Source organism: Aplysia californica, unplaced genomic scaffold (genome assembly GCF_000002075.1).
Source record: "Aplysia californica isolate F4 #8 unplaced genomic scaffold, AplCal3.0 scaffold00075, whole genome shotgun sequence".
Taxonomy (NCBI): Eukaryota; Metazoa; Mollusca; class Gastropoda; order Aplysiida; family Aplysiidae; genus Aplysia; species Aplysia californica.
The window spans coordinates 660160-666494 of NW_004797345.1; the positions used below are offsets into that span (position 1 = coordinate 660160).

Below are 6335 nucleotides of genomic sequence, written 5' to 3' on the forward strand. Positions count from 1 at the left end.
GGGGTTGTTGCTTTTTTTTTCACTGTTGTTTGCTGTTCATAGAGTTTGAAATAGCCTTCACCCTGCCCACAGCCCATTAAATAAACTAAACCTAAAACTTATCTCTACAACTGTAAAGTTATTATTCTCTGTGCTGTTTTGTGTGTGTCTGTGCTTTAGGCCTAGATCTACTCGTGTAGCACACCTGAGGGGATGAGAATAGCGAGACACAGGCTATTCTCTCCAGAATTATAGCCACTTTCCCAGAGAAAAGGTCAAACTTAACTACACAGTACATGTGACCGTCCAATACCATCCGATTTCCAGAACTGGACAAAGTTGCAAAATTACAGCTTTCTATTATATGTGCAGATACAATCTTTTCTGTGTATCTGCACCTATGGTATGTCGTTTATGTTCCAAAAGTTCAACAGATTTTGTAGTGCCGTTTTTTTTACATTTATTTTTTTTCGTTCACTCTTGTCCAAAAATATTTACAATTTAGCATTGCCGACTTAAGCACGTCTAACGAAATAAACAGACAAGTTACAATGTCCGTTCTTTTTTGAATCTCAAGAGCAGAAATGCATGCTTTTGGTGCATTAAATGATAATTACCATAAATACAAGGATTCACCTAAAATTTTAGGTTGAACAGTACCAGAAATCAACTCAGTCCAGATAGAGCGGCGACGGGGAGCTGACCCCCGTGACCCGGAAGTGATAAGGCGCTCGGCAGGGAACCCAAAAATAGACCAGACATTTTATATAGAGTAAAATACGTCGGTACCCATTTTTGGGTCATACTTGTAGGGGGAAAAGGTCAGGATACCAGCTGGAGGAGAAATACATTCTTGAAAGAGACACTTGAACTTTCTCTTTAATAAAAACTACCTCCCAACTGCCTTACGAATCATGCCTCTATGACTGGTATTCTTACAATACAACAAATGGACAAAATGAAAGTTTCTTTGAACTTGTGTTTTTGTTTGTTTTTCAGACAAAAAAAGACAAGGAATAACCATGGCCGGTGATTTCGTTCCCGAGTCTGAGCTGAATCTCAAGGGCTGGCAAAGATACTTCAACACTTACACACTGAGAGGGAGATTCAATGTAAGTTATTGGACACTTTTATTTTATGTTGATGATGTTTTTAATTTAGGAGCAGCACCTGTTTCCTTCTGGGTAGAAGAGTCACCCACTACAGAGGCAGCACATGTGCCAGTCACATTGCTGATTATGATGAGGTGGGCTGTTGGCTTCAATGTTTTGCGTGAATAGAAAGCTGCCTTTCTACTGTCCTCACTCTTAATAGTATCGAATTGGAGTGACTTCCTTTTCAACAATTTACCACTGCAAGTTGAGATTGTGAGTGATTTATATCACATTTATATATATATATAGGATGTTGGCAGCTGTCCCACATATTGACTCAGCAAGCTAGGGATCGTTTCATGCAGAAAGCCCAAAGGCCATCTCATCAAGTTTTGGATGAAAGGAAATAGCTCATTATAGTTTGATTGTCATCTAGTCATGTTAGAATCATTTCCCTGAAGATGGGCAGTCAGTGCTATGTAACAAAAGACTATATTAAAACCTTGTTATACTGCCAGCCCTGCTATATATATGGCGAACTTCATGTTCATCCCAAGTTTGTTGGTATAACGCTGTTTGACTCTACCTTATGTGTAAACACTGGGTATTTATTAACCCACACAATACCATAACAGCCGCTTCCGTTTCATAAGCCTAGTACCATTACGGCCAAGACCAGCCGGCGCTAGTGGCTTCTAGGGAAGTGTACACACTTGGTAGTCATCGTATTTAATTTCACCTGCAGTTTTACAAATTGGAAAAATGATATCATTCTTTACTTGAGAGCAGCAGGGACATAACTCTGGAAATTTTAGTTTCAATTCAATATATTATGTAAACAAAGTGCAGTTCAAACTGGTGACGCAAGCTATGGTCAAGGGTTCTTCGCAAGCAGCCCACATGGTGTTCAGACTGATAGGTGAACTTTTGGATAATTTTAGTGAAAATATCTGTACTGGTGGAGAAAACCCACAGAATGGTAGCAATGGAAGTGTGAAAGTGACATTGATGATGATCTACTTGTGCCTTTGGAGGGTGATTCAGACAATGAGAATGAGGTCGTTGAAGAGCATATGACTACGACTATGACTCAGCTGATTTTATCTTCAATTATGAAATACAGTCAACACACATAGTAAAAAAGCAATTTTTAAATTAAAATTTATTCATTTGTAAAGAACTTGTTTCAAGATTATTTTTTTAAATCAATGGATTGGTTATTTTATAATGATTTTTCAAAAATACCCACAACATCGCAAACATGGATTTATTCCCCTTTGCGTGGTCTTGGGCCATCTTGTTACTGGAAATCCAGTGGTACTGAGTGGGTTAAATTTTAAAATCTAGGAAGAGAAGGAATGGGGGGGGGGGGGGGGGGGGGGGGAGAGCTTTCTCATGTTGTTCCCATTTTCTTTTGTTTTCAAATTGCTTGGAATTGGGAGAAAAAGAAGCATATATTTAGCTGTTATTTTTAAAAAATCTTTAATGTTACTTCCTCAGACTTGGAATCCTTTTAATCATTTATTTATAACATGGTGAAAATGTTTTTTTCCTCTTTTTTCCAGTGGGTTGCAGCAACATATGGATCAGTCTTTGGAACAGTTATATTATACAAGTTGCTCAAAGGGAAGCCCAAAGCTGTTGCTAGTAAATAGGATGCCAGTTTCTTGTTTCAGCTGTGTGATGTACTTTTAGTAGTATGTTGTCTTTAAATGTGGGTGTGTAATTTGAGAGAGTATAACATGTTGAAGTGTCTTTATGATAAGTTTGAACAGATTTGTGTCCTTAGGCCAAAGGTTAGTTGTCCTCAACAAGGAAGTAACCTTATAAAATTTCGTCACATTTTTGGTGAAAATTGTTTTGTACACTTATTATAAAAACAACCACCAGACAGAATGGAGTAATAAACATCTACCCTGATCATTTGCTTATATTCTGATTTCTGTTTTCTTTCTTTTTATAATTTTATTTTATGTTTGTGGACTATTAGATGTAGAGTGATGTTAGAGACAGAGGTGACCTGTTAGTGAAAATGGCACAATGCTCACTTCCTGAGAACATGGCACAATATGATCCATTTGTGGTTACAATTCCTGTTTTCCTTACTTTCCTGGCATAATATGGTATGTTGTGTAACCAAGATGTTGCTGCACAATATGATTTCTCTTATGTTCATCATCTTCAGTGTAGCTTTTTGTGAATAATCTGTAGCTGAAAGGACAGTAAAACCCTGAAAACATGAACTTCTCAGGGCGAGAACATTTCTTTGTGTTAAACAGATTTCATTTTAAGGGAAGTTGCGATGCATAGAATTAAGGGGGGGGGGGGGGATTTGAAATTTGTAGTTAGAGAAATCATGTGTTAAATGGCTACATGTGAAACAAAGTCTACAGTTGACTATGGATGAGTTGAAGTCATCAGTAGAGTGAACAATGATCTACTCAACCATTGGTTGTGCTCCCCTCACCATTTCAGTTAAGCACTGTGTAGGACTATTGTGTCGATCGTGCTCTACGTGGTAAAATATCACTGGTATCAGAACTGATGGTATTAAAAAAAGATTCAGCCATTGCATGCCTGCTTGCAGCTGGAGGGTAAAAAAAAAAGAAAGCCGTTCAACTCAAGTAATAAATATATGGGGATTCAGTTGACATTTGAGTTTCCCCAACATAACCGTTTTACTTATTATGTTTTATTTTTATACATGTTACTTTATGTACAAGTAAAGAAGGAAAGGTGCTGGGACCGGAAAAAAAAAGATCAACTCGAGCTACGTCAAAACAAGTGCTGTCTTGTCCTATCTCCATTAAAAAAAATTTTATAGTGAAAATGTGAGTTCTTCTTAAGCTCACTCTTTGTTATGAACTATTTTCACTGTTTAAAAAAATGGAGATATGACAAGAAAGCACTGAGGTCGCGAAGTGTAGTTGACTGAATACAGTAGAACACGGCTATAGCGGGACTTTTGGTCTGAAATGAGAAAAGCTATGGTTACAAAATGCGTACAGCAGCTCACACACGCACAGGCCAATGGATGCAAGCTATATTCGACGTGCCTTGCTTCAAGCCTTGGCCAGTCAGGAGTTATTTTTTAACACACTCATCAGTCAGGCCAGGGGATATCGCCATTTTAGGTGGTTAGTTTACACAGTTGGCCTATGACGGAGCCCGATTTTCGATATTTAGAAAAATGTAGTTGACAAAAAATTCCCATCCTTCTTTGGCCTTTGTGATTATTCCACTGAGAAACAAAACAAATCTGCAGAAGTGCCGGAAGTGATATTTCACGAGGTGCATTTTGCTTTGAGAGTAAAGATCTAGATCTAGGCCTTGTAATTTTTTGCATCTCTCAAGATTTATTGCTCCCTTCCAGTAGAGTGTAAAAATATAGTAGGCCAATGACTTTCAGTTGATGTCAATGCACTGATCATTCTTTTCATCGAAAGGGGGCCCAGCTAGTATTATATTATATTAATGGTGAATTTGATGCTGATCACAAATTTGAAGTAAGAAAAGACCTTTAAGTATATAATTATAATACGCATCAAAAAAAAAAAAAAGCTTTTTACCCCACTAGTCAACTCTACCATTGGTTGGTGGTAGTTCAAGTTCAAACATTTGGCGTAGCCTAAATTTCTGGGCCTGCGCTTGCCTCATGAAATTTTGGCCACACTTGCAGTGTTTTTGTTTCTCTATACTATGGTTTTGGAGGTTCAGGTCTAGATCCCTGCATGCATGGGGGCACTAACCTGAAGGCACAATTTAGATTTTAAATTAGGTGGGCTAGCTTGAGATGAGTGGGGTATGGTGGTATACTAGCAGACAGACAAGAATTAATCGATAAAAAACCTCAATAAATTGGGATTGACCCCATGTCTTCCGCTGCAAAGACCCTTACTCCGTAATCGATTCGGGTGAGAAAAACTAAAACGATTGATAAATTAAAAAAAATAACCATACCTGTAAATGTAAAGAGGAACATCTCTTCGATTTTAAATTCTGCCTACATATATATATATATGCGTTTCGGATGTGGAAAGTGTTTTAGTAGAGATACAGTCACCTCACATATCCGCCTCCTCCACCTGGCTACTGGACAATGAAACAACAGGCTTGTCTAGACAAAGTAGATGTAAACCTATGTAATGAATTGTGTGCAGGTCTATGGAAATATGTTGCTGTTTGCTAAACCTTACATTGTGATGCACCCGAGATTCATTGTGGTCAATTGTAGTAAATTTATCCTTCGTTTGAGATGATTTTGGGAGGTTCCCGATTGTTGAGCTGTAGTTGTAAAAAAAACTCTTCAATCAACTAGCATGATCATGGACACATTTAATTTATTCTTTCTTCTTTCTTTCAGCTCTTACTTTCAACTGATTTAACAAGGCAATTTATCTTCATATTAAATTAAATTAGATCTACTTTCAATGTAGCCTAATGGGAACTATCAAAATCTGGCACAGAAGAAAATCCGGTGGCCTCCCAGATTTTAGTTTAACCTCTCCATTGTATTCTTTTTCACACATCAACAGTACATTAGTCTCTGCCTAACCGCACGGTGCTCGGGAGGGCTCTTTAGTGTGTGTTTATACAGAGCATGCGTTTACATGAACCTGTGCAAAGGGAGGAAGGGACACCGTCATCTCATTGCCCTGATATTCTAGTGACCTCCTTTTGGGGTGGGGGGTCACTTTGGCAGATAATGTGACGACACATGGCTGTTTTGACTTTGTGGAGGATTCCCCAACTGCCGTTAAGAATACAAAGGTGTTGAATTGGGGGGAGGGGGTAGGGGGGGGGAGACAGGCTCAATGTAATGATGTGCGCCATAAAATGTCGGGAACGGATAGCATAAGAAGAGGAATCTGTTGGTGATATTCATAGAGATGACTGCGCAGCCACGTGGCTTTGCAAGCGACCACCCGCGACTGCAAATTCATGGACGACATCAGAATAATAGATCTCTACATTCAGAGAAACATTTGTGAGGCATCGTGGTGAAATCAAGTGCTCCTCAACCCCTAGTAAGTCCAATTTAAAAAACACTGTTATGTGTTGATTTTACGGAAAAATGTTGATAAAAAGCACTAAAAATGTAAATTGCCTGTTTCCAAGGACTCATAAGCTATGGAGGTCACCAAACTTTGGTGGCCATTTTCTCGATAATTATACTTCTGAAACCAGGCGACCCCTCCTTCTTCAATCGCAAATATCTTGACTTCTATTTAAGGTAAATGGATATTTTTTTATCAAAAGAAA

At 38.4% G+C, this 6335-nt stretch overlaps 1 long non-coding RNA gene across 3 annotated transcripts in view; it reads left to right on the forward strand.

Moving 5' to 3' along the window:
• LOC101864675 overlaps window positions 1–3004 on the forward strand; it is a 6709-nt gene extending 3705 nt beyond the window's left edge. For all 3 annotated transcript variants that reach the window (XR_220249.2, XR_001184701.2, XR_001184702.2), the window contains exons 2-3: window positions 979–1091; window positions 2639–3004. This is a non-coding gene — a long non-coding RNA (uncharacterized LOC101864675). The remainder of the gene's footprint in view (window positions 1–978; window positions 1092–2638) is intronic.
• The last annotated feature ends 3331 nt before the right edge of the window (window positions 3005–6335 follow it).